General features: G+C 40.6%; 1 pseudogene; it reads right to left on the reverse strand.

Moving 5' to 3' along the window:
* Positions 1-736: 736 nt before the first annotated feature.
* LOC140595578 (heterogeneous nuclear ribonucleoprotein A1-like) lies at positions 737-14,782 on the reverse strand (annotated as a pseudogene).
* Between the last annotated feature and the right edge of the window lie 3,951 nt (positions 14,783-18,733).

Consider the following 18,733-nt stretch of genomic DNA (forward strand, 5'->3'; position numbering starts at 1 on the left):
GGGACTCTGCTTCTCCTTCTCACTCTCCCTCTGTGTTCTCTCTCTCTCTCTCTGTCTCAAATAAATAAAATCTTTTTTTAAAAAAAAAGAGTACATAGTTTTATAACCTGCTTTTCTAAGGAACTGTTTATTATGACTTTAGTATAGTTCAATCATTTTCCAGAAATACAGGTTTCCCTATTATACTCTTTAAGCTTTTGTAATCTAATGCATCATTTACCAAACAAGTAACCATCAGGAGCAACAATTAATTTTTTAAATTTATGTTTCTGTCCTAAGAGTGGCCTATTACATGCTGGGTGCTATAAATGCACCATTTTATGTAATCCCTACATTAAATTGATTTCATCACTCTCATATAGCTAAGGACGCCTGGGTGTAGAGAGGTTAATTTACCCTCTCAAGATCACACAGCTGGAAACTGGGAGGTTCCACTCTCGTCTCTGACATCAAAATCAAGCTCTTTCCAAATTACCAATCTATCAGTGAACCATGACTTGACTTAGTCCCAGTAGAAGAACATGTAGCAATACCGGTCCTATGATGTAGCTGGAAAAGCAAGTACCCACCATTCCCATGGGGCCCATCCCCAGCATCTGATGTGAATGTCTGTGATGGAGGCCCACGTGGAGGGCCAACTTCAGTCTTTGCTGATAAGCCTTCTCTGTAGTATACTGGGGAAACTGAGGGAGATGAGCAGGCTTTTTTTTTTTTTTAAAGACACATTTATTCAGCGTCATGATCAGACTATTACATTTAGCAATCAACAGCATGGGTGCAAAAAAAAAAATCTACATTAAAACCCTTTGTTGGAATGCTTTACACTTTCCACAGAACAGAAACTAAAATAACCTGTTATACAATTAGTCACAAATACAGTCCTCGAGTTTTTTGCCCATACACATGAGTATTGTCTAAAACATGTCTTCTTTGTAGCAGCTAGGCCCTGCCACCACTGTGCTTGGCTGAGTTCACAAATCTGTTGTAACCTGTAGCTTCCCTGTCACTTCTCTGGCTCTCCTCTCCTGCTAAGCTTTGTTTCCTGGCAGTAATTAAAACCTTCTGCCACTGCCATAGCTGCTGCTGCTGCTGCTGGAACCGCCATAGCCACCTTGGTTTCGTGGTTTGGCAAAGTATTGGCCTCCACCACCATAGGGGCCAGAGCTTCTGCCTCCAAAATTTCCTCCTTTCATGGGTCCAAAATTTGAGGATTGATTGTTGTAATTGCCAAAATCGTTATAGCTCCTGCCACCTCCAAAGTTGCTTTCCGTCATTACCAAATCCGTTATAGCCATCCCCACTGTCACCATATCTACCACCACCTCGACTGCCATCGAAGCTACCTTGACCACTGAAGTTCCCTCCACGACCAAAGTTGTCATTCCCACCAAAACCACCTCCACGACCACCACCAAAGTTTCCAGAACCACTTCGGCCTCTTTGGCTGGACGAAGCACTAGCCATCTCTTGCTTGGATAGGGCTTTCCTTACTTCACAGTTGTGGCCGTTCACAGGATGGTATTTTTGTGGGTTTTTTTTGTTTGTTTGTTTGTTTGTTTTTTTTAGGATGGTATTTTTGAATGACAATCTTGTCTACAGAGTCGTGGTCGTCAAAGGTCACAAAAGCAAAACCTCTCTTTTTGCCACTGCCTGGGTCAGTCATGATCTCAATCACTTCGATTTTCCCATACTGTTCAAAATAATCTCTTAGATGATGTTCTTCAGTGTCTTCTTTAATGCCACCGACAAAAATCTTTTTCACAGTTCAGTGGGCACCGGGTCTTTGAGAATCCTCTCGGGAGCAGCCCTCTTTGGTTCCACGGCTCTCCCGTCCGCCTTGTGCGCCGGGCGTTCAGGGCCGCGTCCACCTCCTCCACGGTGGCGGACGTGATGACCCCAAAGCCTCTGGAGCACTTGGCGTTGGGGTCTCTCATTACCACACAGCCCGTAAGCGTCCCCCGTTGCTCAGAATGGCTCCTCAGACTCTCATCGGTCGTTTCGAAGCTCAAACCTCCGATGAAGAGCTGCCGCAGCTGCTCGGGCTCTTTGGGAGACTCTGACTTAGACGTGACGGCGGTGGGAGGGGAGACTTTAACGATGCTTCCTCGGCGGCGTCCAGGGGCAGATGAGCAGGCTTATTAACAGGCAGAATCAGCTTTGCCCTGTTGTTATAGAAAAAAGTGGGGAGATGCTGTCATCGATTGGGGCTCCACTGACTACAGTTGACTAGCAACTACAGCAGCCCTAAGAGAGGCTCCAGGGAGTCCTCGGTGAGCACCCTCCGGCTCTATTAATTCCAACTTCTCCTTTGGAAACGGATCCCTTCTATTTCTTGTAAAACTTCACAAGAAAACAGGTGAATTTCCCAGTGGCTGCCCCTGGATGTGGTCTGACCACATTCTGAAAGAGCAGGACAGTTCCTCCATATTAAGAATCCTTTCTCTTCAATGAATGAAACCCAAGAATGTATGTGCCCACTTGCAGGCTTTGGTGTTTCTGTCATAAAGGTTAGAAGATTAGCACTCCACAACATTACCATCTCCTTGCAGCGGGAGTCATGACTTGCTAGAATGACAGTCATTCGTTTCCTTCAATGCTACAGTCAACTCTAAACTATTTTAACATCTTTGAAGAGAATTAATTAGCTCTTCTGTTGATACTTCTAAAGCACTTTAATGTAGGTCTGGTTTTAACTCAGCCTTTAAAAGAATTTCCATGGCAGCCATTTAACAGATAACAGACTTTTCAGGAAATGCCCAATGCTTTGTAGCATTTGAAAGGAATCATGTTTGATGGACAGTTGTGCAATTAAGAAATATAATTACTCATTGATAAAATGTACTGTTGGTGAAAAATCCTTTTAAAAAAATGAAAGGTAGTCTTATAATTGATTTTTTTTTCTTAGTCAGAAATCATGCCAGGGCCAGTTTTTTTAATTATAAGGAAACTTTAAAGTATAGGGCAGTACTGAGTGCCAGGAAAATCACAAATTATTTAAAATCTCCTGAGTGAAACTCATGATTTCTCCTGATGGCAAATTCCTATGTCCAGCAGACGTTTTCATTCCAAATCTTCTAGTTTATCCTTAAATCAGATGTATTGAAAGCCACCAGGGTAATTTGGTGATCATTAATTTTAAATCTTCAAATCCAATTCCATATGACAGGTAGTATAGTAAAGCAGCAAAATACTCCCTACTTTCCAGTTGATAAAATTAAAGTTTGGGAAGAATTGACTGATCTGGGTAAAAATCACACAACTGTAAGAGCCAGAACTAGAATCTGAACCCGGGTCTTCAGCCTACACTCAAGCTGCTCCTGCTGTGCTAATGGGCAGCTGTGAGAATGTAACCCGCTGCAGTCCTACACACACCTGCCTCTTCTCTTATCCTTGTCTCTACAATGAGAGAATTGCTCATTTCAGGCCTCATTTCAGGAAACTGGGCCTGCAGTATGTATTACTCAATAATGATATTAAAAGCAAGATTACTGAGGCACCCCTGTGCCTTATTTGATCAGAATGAATCATATATGGATATTTGTATTTTTAAAGCTTCCCAAGCCATCTACCAATAGGAAAGAAGAGTTGAAAACCACACTTAAAATCTATGAACCCAATTCCATTGGCCTCTCCTCACAGATCTCATTTTCTGCAAACCATCTTCACTTTGCCTTTGCTGCCTTGGGACTCATCCCTCATAATTAACATGGAGTAGCCCCGTAAGACACCACCAACTCCAGGATAGGACTGTGGCCTGTTTCCTTCCTGCCAAATCTCTTCAATGTCTTCTCACTCATTCAATATTTAGGTAAAAAAAAAAAAATCTAATGACTTTTTCTAAGGCTAAGAGAGGTCTGTAGGTATAGCAATGGAGGCAAAACACATCAGTGTAACTGAAAGAACATGAGACATCAACAGGCCTTTCCTTAAATCCTTGTGACTTGATTTTGGCTAAGCAATTCCCTCTCTCAGAATGTATAAACTAGGGCTAATCATAGATACCTCTTGGAGCTGTTGGGAGACCATGAATGGGCATCAGGTAAAAATTGGACCTTCTTTCCATCCTCTCCAGTCAGTGTCACACTCAGAGGAAACAGAAATCATCTCCAAAATACCTTGAAAAGCAATGTATATTCTAATAGAGGTCTCTTTAAAGATGACAAACAGGCCAACAAAGGGCACTGCACGTCTGACTCAGCCATGGACTTGAAACCAGACTGCCTGCATGTAAATCCTGGCTCCCTCATTTCCTGATTGCGTGTCTTTGGACAAGGTTTTTTTAGTTCATGTCTATGCCTCAGTCTGTTCGTCTGTGAAATGAAGGTAATAATACTATTTACCTCACAGGACTAGAAACTTATGAGAAGTAGAACCACTGAGATAAAACAAGTCTTTTCGAGGCTGATTGTCTTGCTTCTTAGAAACCTATCTCCAGGCACCTGTCTACGGCTCAGGTCATGATCCCAGAGTCCTGGGATCGAGCCCTACATCAGGTTCCCTGCTCAATGGGGAAGAGTCTGCTTCTCCCTCTGCCTTTGCAGCTCCCTCTGTTTGTGCTATCTCTCTGCATGTCAAATAAATAAGTAAATAAAATACTAAAAAAAAAAAAAAAAAAAGGAAAAGAAAATAGAAACCTATCTTGATTGTAGGTAGGCTAGACAGATTATGGAATTGAGATGCAGGGCCTGTGTCTGTCTCCTTCCTCCTTCCTCCCATCCTGATCACTGCCCTTGCCTCTGTCCTAACATCCAATTCCAGTGGTCTTGAAATTTGAGGGCTTATCCTCTCATATGGCCAGGGTCTAGGGTCTCAGGATTAAATGCATTACTAGATGTAAGGAACAGTGCCTGATGGGGCATCTAGGGGGCTCAGTTTACTTAAGCAACTGACTCTTGGTTTCGGCTCAAGTCACAGTCTCAGGGGCATGAGATTGAGCCCTGTATCAGGCTCTGTGCTCAGCGTGGAGTCTGCTTGTCCCTCTCCCCTCCTCCCCCTCTGTCATCCCCTTGCTCATACTTGCATTCTCTCTCTCTCTCTCTCTCTCACACACACACACACACACACACATAAAATTTTTTTAAAAAGAAAAAAAAAAAAAACCAGTGCCTGTGACATAGTCTAGAAAGTGCCATGGTAATTATCCTTAAAATTCTTGACCCAAGTAAGTCTCCAAAATCCCACATCAGGTGACAGCTGCCCCAGTCCTTCATCTCTTTCCTTCCCTAAACCTCCTGCCATCTCATCTGCCTCTCAAACATCACATTCCCTCATCCCCACTGGCTCAAGCTTCTTCACAGGCAATGTGGTGTACCCCTTCCTCTACTTCCTTCATTTCTTCAATCAGCATCCCCAACCTGTATTTCTGTCAGCCTCATAGACATCGTCAAGGGCCTGGGGAGGCAGAATGTTGTAGGATATTTTTGTCTCACACAAACACAATATTATATATTTATGATGCCTGACACCAAGTGGGCACTCCATAAGTATGAGCTTCCTTCTCACTTTAATATCAATTACAGAACAGCAAGGGCAAAACGACTCATTTCAGGTGTTTCTGGAAAGTCTGATATCACCAATTTCTTCACATTCTCAGTGTTAATATACCTACCTGATGATTTTGGTTCTGAAAACCAGAAGCACAAACCTGTACAGGCTCAGGGCACCTGTCATCAGAGGAGTCAGAGTTGTGCTGTTGAGAGTGACAGCCCCTAACTGCAAGAGTCAATTTCAATTTAAATAGTTAAAATCAAATAAAGTTAAAAATTCAGTTCCTCAGGCACATTAGCCATATTTCAAATGCCCACTGCCAGATATGACTAGTGGCTACTGCGTTGGACAGCACCACCAAGGAACCTTTCTGACACAGCCGCAGGTTCTGCTGGATGGCATTGATCTCTAGAGGGACAAGCAGAACATAACCTGGGTCCTCAGAGAACTTCATTTCAGACTTCTAAACCTTTAGCCCTCAGCGGAGAAAAAGCTGAGCCCTGAAAGGTCAAGACCATTGCGACTGCATATCAGGGCAGAGGCGAGGGCCAGTGCTCAGGACGGTGGAAAGGAGAAAGAAGACAGGCTCTGCATCCAAGTTCTACAAGCTCTTAGTTTGCTTAAGGTCAAGATAGATTTCCAAGAAACAAGGCAATGTGCCTGGAAAAGATCCCTTCTACCTCAACCAGCCTACCTCTTGAGACTGAACCTCTTGGGACAGGAACTCTGAAATTATTTCTTGCCTTTTAAAGTAAAGCGGAAACAAAAATTGACAAATTCTTAGAAAGGTACACACTACCACAACTGACTCAGAACAAAATAGAAAATCCAAATAGACCTATAACAAGTAGAGAGATTAAATTAGAATAAAAAATCCTCCCAGAAAGAAAGCCCAGGACTAGATGGTTAATTCTACCAAACACTTAAAGAATTAATGCCACAAACTTTTCCAAAAAACAGAAGATGAGGGGACACTTCTCAACTTATTCTATGAGATGCAGCCACTCAGTCAGGCAGCTCTCAATTAGTTAAACACTGAGTTTTTCCCCTCCTAGATATATACCCAGGAGAAATGAAAATGTATCACACAAAACTTGTATATGAATGTTCATAGCAACATTATTTATAATAGTCACAAAGTGGAAACAATCCTAATGTTCACAACTGATAAACAAAATGTAGTATATATCCATATAATTGGATATTATTTAACAATAAAATACTGATAAATACTACAATATGAAAGAATTTTGAAAACATTATGCTACACAAAAGAGGCCAGTCACAAAGAACCACGTATTGTATGATCTCATTTATTGGAAATGCCCAGTATAGGTAAATTTAAGGAAACAGAATCTATAGATTAGTAGTTTCCTAGGGCTGAGAGGAATGGGGAATGGGGAAAGTTAAGTGGTGATAAATAGGAGTGTGGGGTTTCTTTTAGGATTAATTAATGATGTGCTTAAATTAATTCTGTACTGATGGCACAATTCTGAGAATAAAAGCCACTGAATTGTAAAAAATAAAAAATAAAAAATAAAAAAAATAAAGTAAAGCGGAAACAGGGAGCAATTACCAGGACATTTCAAAGAGGAAAATGTCTGAAATAAGTTATCGGCAAGGTTAATGCAAAAATAAGTTTTCTACCCTGAATTATCCCGATTATTGCTTTGATTCTCATGCAGAAGCAGTCTGAGAATTTGTTGCCCACACTGGCTTGTGCTTTCTTCCTGCTGTGTAGTGAGAATCACTGGAGATGGGAATGGCAGTCGGCAAGGAAGCTGTGCTGGCAAAGGTGGGTCTGGCAGGTGGCGGAGGATGCTAAAGGGGATTTTGGTTTTCAAGAGGTTTGCAAGGTTTTTTAGAGGTTTGCAAGGCTGCTGAGACTGATTCTCAAAGGCATTCTGCCTTTCTGGGGCCCCCTGCCTCTGGGCCTTTCTTTACCACTGTCTCTGGAAGGTTTCCATATGCAGAGCTGACCAAATGGGATTTCTAACTTTTTTTCCAAGGTATTTTTTAAATATTTTATTTATTTATTTGAGAGAGAGTGAGAGGAGAGAGCATGAGCTGGGGGAAAGGCAGAGAGAGGAGAGGGAGAGGCAAACTCCCTGCTAAGCAGGGAGCCCGATGCAGGGCTCAGTCCCAGGACCCTGAGATCATGACCTGAGCCGAAGGCAGATGCTTAACCACCTGAGCCACCCAGGTGCCCTTCACAAGATGTTTTTAATCCAAGACTTCTACTCAGGGAGGATCAGAGCCCATACTCAATGGGTACTGGTGAAGCATCAGGGTACCTCTAGGTTGGGATAGCACCTGTCCAAAGCAGTCATGTGTCTGAGGAAGGATGAGGAGGGGATTTACTGCCCACGACCTCTGAGCAGAGCTGTGAGTGTACAGAGCAAGACAGCAGCCTCATTGCCAGCAGCTTAGGGAGACTTCTGAAGTCCCCGCCTCAGTATCCCTCCTTTTTCTGACACTTTTCCTACTGCCCCACAGCACCAACACACAGAGACACATCCTGACACTTATATAATATGCAAGGCCTTCTTTAGAAAAAAAGGATTGAAAAACTGTGAAACACAAATTAGGAAGAAAAGCAAAAATTTATTTAGACTTCAAATTCCTAGAATTGTAGAAGTTCAAGGCCCTTCCTCTGGGATCTCTTCAGGCAATTTACCAGAAATGCTTACATAGAAATGCTTTCTAATGGCAGTCTGGCTTTTCCTCTCTACCTAGAACATTCTATAATGCCTGCAATAATCGGCACTCACAGGAGCCAGACAGGTGAGGGTTTGTGAAGTTCAAGCATGATTAGCCTCACAGTAAATCCCCTCTGAGTATAGTTCAGAGGATTGTGGATGGTGCTGTAGGTGAGCCCAAGTATTGTAGTGCTCCGTTTTTTCTTTTACAAATGAGAAAATGACCCCAGAAAAGTAAAGTAGTTTCCCCACTTGCCTATTGCTTTCAACATTAGGACTAAGAACCAAGTCTCCTGCTCTCTAGGCTGTGTTCTGGCCCCTAAACCACTTTGATAAGAGGTAGCATCGTGAAATGCGCAGAGCCTGACCTTAGAGTCAGAAGATTTGAGTTACAAATCCCTGACCTGCATCTCCCTAGCAGGGACACCCTGGGCAAATCACAGCTTCTCTCTGAACCTTCGTTTCTTTGTCTCTTGGGCCCATTGTTTGCAATAAGTGAAATGATATATTGCATGTCTATAAAACGTGCTTGGTGCTTAATAAACATTGATTGCCTTATCTGTTATCTTCATTTCAACAGATCTATTTCTTGCTAGTGCCCTTTCTTGGACTATGCCTTTCTACTGGAGGGTGTGTGTTTACAGCAAGAGAATGTGAACTTAAATGATATACTGAAATGTCTTAAATTGTTTTTTGCACATCTAAATGGAAAGGAACCACATACAGCGTTATATCATTTTTGCAATTCAAACAACCCAGGTGTTGGGTTCCCACAGTAAAAACTGGCTATAAAATTAGCTCTAACCATCTAGGAAAATAAAGTACAGTATTAATTTACAATTAATACTTTCTCCATTCTGCTCCTGCTATCTTCATGGCTAGTTTAATGTGCTTAAAAATATGAATTCCAACCAATATTTAAAATACGGGGTATTGATTCTATTTCCTATTTTACCTCATGACAAAAGAGATTTCATGCTGTCATATACACACTCAAGCAGAAAGCCATTTTGCTTTTTCCATTTGTTTTCATTACTTTTTTTCTATATTTGTTCTTTGACACTGTTTGTATTGAAGCCAGGGTTTGCCTTCTTTTCACTTTATCTCTCCATGGCAACAGATAGATTGCAATGCCACACACAAAAATGCAGAATTACAACCTCCCTGCCAGATCAAGCAGAAAGAACTGTATACAGTGTAACCAGTAATGGAAACTCAGGATAGTTAATGAATAAGCCAAATCTTTCTTTTTCAGATAGAATATAAATCACAATTCCTTTTTATATCTTCTCTCTTCTCCCTAGGAAAGTTCCCTAGTAGGCCCTCAATAAATATGTGTAGAATGAATGACTGATTGGCTATCCCTAATTCTTTTTTCCAAGCATTCACCAGTCACCTGACTAATGATGTATTTGAAAAATCACAACTGTAACTATTATAATTTACTGAATGCTTCAAATCTACTATGCACTGTAGAGAATACTTTACATACATGAGTTCGTTACAGCATCTTCAAAGCTCCATGAAGTGGTCATTATCACCTCTGGTTTGCAGATGAAGAACCAGAGGCTCAGAGAGGTTAAATGCCACTTTCACAGCTAGAAAGTGGAGGAACTGAGATTGGCTCTTTTTAAGTCTATCCAATGCTAGAGCTCGGGTGCTTAGCCTCTCTCCTGGAGTGTGCACCCAGAATTTTGCTGGGAGATCAATGTCATTTCAACAGATCTATTTCTTCCATGAGCTACTGCTCCCACTACTATTTTAGAGGGGGTATACTTACTCATCTCTAATGTGTTCCTTGTGCTTTCTCAGAGATTTCTGACGGTGGCTGTATATTACAATTCCAATTTCCTTCAGTGTCTGGGATTTGTTCAATACAAACACCTGAACTCATCTGAAAACAGATACATGCCCTCTTTCTTTATAATATTTGCCACAGTCCTTTTCCACATTCTTTGCCTAAGATCATTCTCTTTGATGATTCATCCTCCAGAGGAACCATACCTGCTCTTCTTCAGGATTTACTCCAAAGTCCTGTTGGTTTTCTTTCTCTGCCACCTCATTCAGACCTGCTCTCTCTTTTCCAGTTCTGCAGCCTCTATCAGGTCAAGACACATGCACAACACCCCTAAATCACTGCAGCAGTCTCCTGCACATTCTCCTTTACCATCTCTATCCCACACAATTCTCCAGCTAAAGCATTTGGGGTTCTTCTGTTTAGGAATTGACTGCAGCTTTATGCCTCTTCAGGATAGGTTCAAATCCCTTTGCTGTTCTTGAACCAGCCCATTTTCTCATTCTTCCAAAGATCAGACCCAGCAAATCTGTAGGTCTCTACCATGGGGTTTACTGATTTCTGTCTCTAAATTTCCTCTGCACCTCTCTTCCGACTGCAATTTCCTCTCTGCTCCTTTCTGTCCAAACTTATCCTTTCCTTCCATGATTAGAGACCTAGCTTCTCTCTACTTCTACCAGTAACTAGCTTGGGATTGTGAACAAGCCTCTTATAGTTCTTTTCAGGCAGTTAACCAGAAATGCTTACTTAGAAATGCTCCCCAAAAGATTGGCTGTCCTGGGCTTCATGGTGCCCTCCTCAATTAAGGCTTCCCTTTGGCTCAGTGTCCAGGAAGTTTTATGTCTTAGAGCAAGACACTCAAGTAAAATTGTAGGTGAACAAGGACCATGTCATCCTTTTGCAATGTGGAAAAATGAGCCACTTCTCAGGCAGGTCAAATTTAATTAAAAAAAGATCAAGGTTAAATATAATAATGCAGAAGTTATGGATCTGAAAATAGATTCTCTTCAAATATCTATATGTAAGCACCCCTTGAAAAATCTTCCCATTCCCCTAGAAATACAAGTGCTCCAGATTGAAGATCACTTCGACTAGAGCATACTTGAAGTTTTTCCTAATGATGAAGTTCCTTATGATTTGCATCTAAGCTTCTCTCTGGGCATCCTGTGAAGTGTAGATTCTGGAACCAAATGATCGGTGTTCAGATCTTTACACTCTATCACTTACTACCTGTGTAAGTAACATTACTCATCCATTCTTTGGCTAAATAGAAATAATAGTAGTATCTCTCTCACAGAGACATTGTAAAGAACAAACGGGTTAGTGCAAGGAAAGCACTTAGAACAGTGTCTGGCATGTATATTAAATATTTAATAAATATTAACTACTGCTATACTTAGATGCCATAGCAAGAATTTGAGAAGTCGGTCTTATCTTTATGGTTAAGGAGGAGGTATCTGCACACAGGTGGTAATGTAAATTGCATGCAATGATGCTTCTAAGGAAATTCTTTTGTTCAACAAATGCCTATTGATCACCCACTAATTCTGGGCTACTGGTCCCTTGCCCTGCCAGAGCTAATAGCTTGGAAGGGAAAGTTAAGTCAATGCATGCTATCATGCAGTTAAGGGGCAAAATTATTGGTCGCCATGCTTGCTACAGGAAGTCAGAAAAGAGGAGAGAAGTTGGGGTGGAGCCCTAAGGAACTGACTATGCTCTCAACGGGATTTGATCTGAACAAATGTGGAGGGGCTGAGCATTTTACCCATGCCCAGAGCATCACCGGAAGGAGAAGAGTTAGCACAGGAGGCTAGGTTGGTGAGAGAGAGAGTAAAGGCTCTCAGTCAGCCAACACTGAATCTTAATGAGAAAGAGATAATAATCCCAAGCCAACAAGATGGCAATTGATAGCAATAAATGCAAAGTCCTGTGTTCATGCCCCAAATGTCAGCTGCACAAGTCGAGGAGTAAAGTAATCCTAAACTGATGGTAGTTCATGTGAAAAAAATCAAAAAGAGGGAAATTAGAGGACATGAGGGAAATGACTGATTGAAAGCTTAATATGGGTAGGAATTGTTCAGCCTGGGCTGAAATTCCTACCCCAGCCTAGGAGGCTAGGAGGCTATGACAAGATCAAGGAGATTATTGTTCAATGTGAGGTTTTCTGTTGCCCTTGAAGTGATTTTTGAAGAGACTATTAGGAGGTTGACATTAGTTTTAAAATAATACAATACAACCATGAGAGACTCTTAACTCTGGGAAACGAACAAAGAGCTGCAGGAGGGGAGATGGGTGGGGGATGCAGTTAACTGGGTGACAGGCATTAAGGAGGGCACATGATGTGAAGAGCTCTGGGTGTTATACACAACTGATGGACTATTGAACACTACATCTGAAACTAATGATGTACTATATATTGGCTAATTGAATTTAAATTAAAAAAATAACACAATACTTTAAGATATGTATTTTAAAAATCTAGTTTGTAAGCTTTTAAGCTAACTTACAACACCTGCCATTCAATTCTAGTAAATTTAACTATCATTTTTAAAAGGACTTTGAATAATACTTGACCCTAATTATAAACTTAAAGATCTTAAAACATTTAAGCTGTTTATTAATTTAATATACTCTGTGATGTTTTTTAAAAAAAATCTCTTTAGTGTCTCACTTAATGGAAGACAAAACCTCCCAAGTAGTTAAGTAATTATTATAAAAATAAATTGTATTTATAAATATGACTCAAATTCTCTTAAATATATTGGTAATATATATACACTTAGTAAGATTTGTGCTTAAAATCATAGTCTACATAACATCCTTAGTTGCACATTTTAAATTGAAGTAATAAGGTTGCCCCTCAAAACAATGCTAAATATTTCAAATATAAATACTAAATATATGTCAATTTTTATGTGAAAATATTAATATCTTGGGTTTTAATTTCTTAAAACATGTTACAAAATTTTAAATCTTTCCAAAGTTGGAATGGGTTTAGCCCTTAAAATTAACTATTGTACTATACTGCACAATTTGGAGGGTGACCTTCTAATGTAGTATGGGGAATGGCCTTTTCTGCATGAGATGACAAAATGACCAGACCAAATGTAGAGGTGTTATCTACATTTTCTTCTATGGAAAGCTTGATGGAATGCTTTGAAACCAATTAACAATTAATTTTTATGGAGATTACTCTATAACTTCAAAGGGTCCATGGGGTAGAAGAAAGGGAAGAAGAGAGAACAGGAAACCTACTTTCTTGGATTCAAGTGTTATACATTACCTAGTTTTTATTCTTGTCACAGATGCTTGCAATTCCTACCCAAACCATTGGACTGGATTTTGCATTTCTTTAGTTCTCAAGGGAAGTGTTTTGGTTTTTTTTTTCTTTTAACTCTAAAAGCCCTTGTACTTGATGGAACAGTCCAATTTTTTTCACGTATTTGTGACTGATTTAGGATCACAAACAACTCTTGCAATCGGTAATAAGATACACAATTAGATTCTGGATATCTCTCCAGGTTTTGCCTTAATTTTTATCCCAACCTACAAGGCCAGGCTGATAGCCCAAATCTGCCAAAATTGGTGCAGGGCAGACTGTGTCCGATGTCCTCTGTCCAATGCTGCTCCAGGTGATTTTAAAAATCATGACAGCATAATGAATGCCTACCAAGGGCAGCCATCTGGACTGCAAGGTACTGGAAACCAACATTCACAAAGAAGGGAAGGGTAGAAGGGAGACATGATGACTATCTGCAAAGGTCTGAACAACTATTCCATGGAAGAAGTAGTAGACTTCCTTTATTTGACTCCTGACTTCACTGGATAGATGTAACAGAGTAGCAAAGTCAGTTCAGCATAAGGAAGAATTTTCTAACAATGGAGTTCCTTCCAAGGGAAGAGATTACCTTGGGAGATAGTTACCCCCACTTACTGAAAGTATCCAAGTGAACCCGGGTATCCATCTGTCAAAGATGTACTAGAAGAGATTCTAATGATAGTCAGGAGGTTGACTTAAGTGATTCATAAACTCTCTTCCACCTTTCAGAATCTCTGATCACAAAAAACAGAGTTCACAAAGCTAGATAGCTCATAAAAGGCATCTAAATAGTGTCAAAAACGTATTGATGTCATTATATTGCCCCACTTATGGCCGCATGGGCACATCAAACCTCCTGATGCTGAAAGCCTTCCATTTTCCTGGGACAGAAAGCCTTTTGAGTTTTACAGAGATTAGAAATGAGATGGTGGTGGAGGGAGGAGGGATGGGGGGGGGGGGGAGTTGCTGCAACAGCTGGAAGAAATTAGAGCCACAATAGAAATCAGAACAGTACCACTCTGCAGTTTGGGAGGGGAAGATGGTGGAAAAGAGCTTTACCTCAAGTTAAAGCCCTTGAAGACATAGCACATACGTATACGTATATGCTTGAGTGTTTGAATGCATGTGTGCGTAGAACAGGCAAAAGGAATTTGACCCGAGGATAAGTTAACTAGTTGCAGTTAATCAGGTATAGGACTAAATAAAGCATTTAGCCACTTCATTATTAATCATTATATTTTCCTAATAATATTAGCTAACATTTCTTGAATACCTGCTCAGTGACAGGGGCTATACCAGACATTTCCCATGTTCTTTTCTGTTCCATGTGAGGTACAGGATCGGCATGATAAAGTGATCGGAGAAGACAGGAAAGCCCAAAGAGCATTGCAGGGAGATGTCCATTGACCACTCTTCAGATCACACAATCAAACTTTCAGATTCACTGGCCAGATACCTGGCTTTGAAACTCAGCTCCGCCATTTTACCAAGTATGAGAAACTTAACTTTGTAAAAACTTCAACTTTCCTAGATGTGAAATGAGGATAAATGGCATACCCACTATTTCATAGTGTTAAGGACAAGGCTACAGGTCCAAAATGGAATCACTTATGTAAGCCCCATGTCACCAAGTCAAGATTTAACTCCATTACAGTTTCAGCCCTCCCAGAAATGGAATCTTAAACCAGTCAGTCAGGAATTACCTGATTAGTACAAGTTAAGTCTACCTGCCTGAGAGACCCCTGGTATCCCATGAAGGAAAGTAACCTTACAATAACCAGCCTCCTTCTTTGCCTAGTATAAAGATCTTGTTCCTGCTCCCTCATGCCTATAAAAGTCTTTCATTTTGCACAGCAATTCAGAGCTCCTTTCTATCTGCTAGATTGGATGCTGCCAGATTCAAATTGATTTTTGCTCAAATAAACTCTTAAAAATTTTAAATATGGCTCAGTTTATCTTTTAACAATATGAAGAGTTGTCAAAATTAAATGAGGAAATGCATGTCAAGTGATTTCTATAGTACTTGGCACACAATAAGTATTCAAGAAATGGAAACTATTCTTCTCTCACTGGGGTGGGGCAAATTTTTTCTCTAATGGGCCACACAGCAAATATTTTAGGTTTTGGGGCCATATGGTTTCTGTCACAACTATTGACTGCCCAGGGGCTTTATTTATGGATGCTGAAATTTGAATGGAATAAAACTTTCACATATCATACAATATTCCTCTTCTTTTATTTTTTCAACTTAAAAGATTACAAAAAACATTTTTTTGCCCATGGCCTGTGGGCCATAGTTTATGATACCCACTCCAGCAATCAGAAAGCTCCTGCCTCTGTTCCACAGTAGCCATGAGCAAGGCTGCTCAGGTCTCAGACCATGTCACCAGAAGAATACTCTTCCCTCTTGAACATATAATTTCTTCTCGTTGGCTACAAAATGAAAAATATCCTGAGGAAGTGCCCCCACTGTGCTAAATATTGCAAAGGAAGCAGGCTGTCCTTTGGTGCCTCCATCTCCAGCAGAGAGGCAAAGAGTAAACTCACGGAAAGCTGAGGGCCTCTGCCTCCTTACTCTCCCAACATAGCCATCAAACCCTGTCTGCCTCCCAACTAGGGTGTCTTCATATTCCATTTCTTTCTTCCTACTGCCACAGATTCCCTTCCCAATCTAGATTCCATGTCAACTACTTAAAACTGACCTTTCATGTAACTGGGACTCCATGAATGTTTTTATTAAGTATACACAAATCAATATGAGGAAACACACAATGGGATGAAGCCCCCTTGTGGGCTTTCATGACCACCTTTTTTCCAAAACTATGTTAATCTAAGACCTCTCAAATTAATATTTCTGTCCTACTGCAATTTGAAAAGGGATATGCCAGGAAGGCTTTTTACAAGGCATAGAGATGCGCACACACCTTTCCTGGAGAGTAACTTGGCAACATCTATCAAGATATTTAATGTTGCCAATGCTTTTGACTAGGTAATTGACCTTCTAGGAATGTGCCCTGAGGAAATAATCATAGTCATACACAAAAATTGATGAACAAGATATTCATTAACAGCCTGTGTCCCTCAGACCAAATTCTTGGGAAAGACTAATTACTTGCCATAGTTGGACCACTGGTTCCCCACTCCCCCACCCCTATGCTCTGCCCTCCTGACAGGTGTCTACCTCTGGTCTAATCAGCTATGATGAAAAGGTTTGAGAGGAGAGCAGGATCATTTGATAATCAGGGCTATCCCCTCCAGGGATTGTGGATGGGAAGACAACACTTGTCATATAATATTTAAAAGACAGGAAAATAGTCACAATGTAATGGCAAGTGAGAAGAACAGAATATAATCTGTACATATGATAGATCTTAATTTTTAAAATATAAAATTATTTGAAAAGAAATAGATACTTACAAAAATGATTATTTGGGAACCAAGCTATATATGTACATATAACCAAAACCTATTCATGAAGAAACTCTTCAAGCTCTTTCTCTACCCCACAAATATTTGATAGGTGCACCCTATGCCATGCTACACCCATCAATTCTACAGCCTGATTCATTGGTGCATATCACCAACAGTATAGGTGACAGTCAGGATTTCTTCCTTTATTTCCCAAAGGCCATGAAGAAAAGTGGTAGCAATGTAATTTTTGACACAGGCCTACAAGTAGAAATTGCATGTATAACAAATACTATAATTCCTTCAATTATTTCCTAATTAACCTGTAGATATGTAACATAAACACACATATACACTTTAGCACATGGACATTAAAAAAAAAAAAACAGGGATCCCTGGGTGGCGCAGCAGTTTGGCGCTTGCCTTTGACCCAGGGCGCGATCCTGGAGACACGGGATCAAATCCCACGTCCGGCTCCCAGTGCATGGAGCCTGCTTCTCCCTCTGCCTGTGTCTCTGCCTCTCTCTCTCTCTCTCTCTCTCTCACTGTGTGCCTATCATAAATAAATAAAAAATTAAAAAAAATTTAAAAAAATAAAAATAAAAATAAAATAAAATAAAAAACAAAAAACCACCAGAAGGACGTACACCAAAATGCAAATGGTCATTTATCTTTCAGTGATAGGATTACCACTGTGGTTTGTTTCCTTCTTTACATCTTTCTGTATTTTGTAGATTTTCTGCAATAAAAGTGTCTTTCTTTTATAGTAATAAATGGTAAACTTTTTTTTAAGATTCAAAGGAATTATTGAAGGGTAGCAGAATATGTCACACCAAAATGTGACTGAAGGAGTTCAGGACCCACCATCCCAAAATATGCTGCTCTGGCACATTGACTATTTTGAGCTATAGGCACTTGAAAGACAGCAATGGTGGGGAGAGACTTTCTCTGAACTCCCCTTATCTGCCTGAAGACCGATTCTCCAAAAGCAATTCCATTGTCATAGGTCCCCACCTCTAGTTTCATCAACCAAGGAAGACTGACTCTTAACACAGGAGAGGAGACTAGAAGTAGATACCACCCAGACAAACTTTATCCCAAACTATCATCCTGTTCTATTCTTCTAAGGACCTATTCATCTCTCCTAAATATCAGTTGCTCTCTCCTAAGAAGCCTACATGGCCCTTCCCCTTTCCCTATTAGAGGGTATTTAAATCTAAATTCTAAGCCGCTTCAGGGAGTAAATTATTCTTGTCTAAAAATCTTCCATGTATACATAAGGTAAACATGTTGACAAACTTCTCTGCCTCTTGTTAATCTCTCTTTTATTATAGGAGCCTCAGCTAAGAACTCAGAAGGGTAGAAGGAAGATGATTTTTCCTCCACTATGGTGGAGGAAAATGTTTCTTTTATAAAGAAACAAATAATGACCATGCCAGATACCATTCCTGAGCACATCCTTCTCTCCCCAACCCCAGTCTTCTCTCTGTTCTTCTGTGTGGGAGGTAGAGCCTCACTGCAGGAGGTAGATAAAGCCATGTTGATTAGCCTAGAAATAGTCTCTGTGCTGATATCTTCCATATGCTTCTCCAGATCCACCTCTTCTTTCCTCTGCTCTGTGCTCTGATAGACTAATCTGTATGGGTCTAATCACCAGGCTCCTTTGTCCTCTGGAATCAGTCGGATTTGGCAAACCTCAAGGCAAGGCATTTGCCAGCAGGGAAAATGAGGATCCTCAGCAGGGTCTGCCAAAAGCCACAGCTCCCCAGCAGCTACCAGGCTACCCTCTCTGTTACTCCTCTTTCTGTATGTCCTGGTGATTGGTTTATCCCCTTTTCTCTTCAGGCTTGGTAGTGACAAGTCTCCCCACTGTTAATGCCCCAGAGCCCTGCACCCTTTCTATCACATTCCCTACAAGGTTAAAACCAATATTTTGTCATCACATTGAAAAACAAACCAAGTGTTCAACTAAAATCCTGGTGGGAACTTTTGATCAGGATTTGACACACTTGCTATTCCACAGTC

The sequence above is a fragment of the Vulpes vulpes genome, chromosome 15 (assembly GCF_048418805.1).
Source record: "Vulpes vulpes isolate BD-2025 chromosome 15, VulVul3, whole genome shotgun sequence".
Classification (NCBI taxonomy): Eukaryota; Metazoa; Chordata; class Mammalia; order Carnivora; family Canidae; genus Vulpes; species Vulpes vulpes.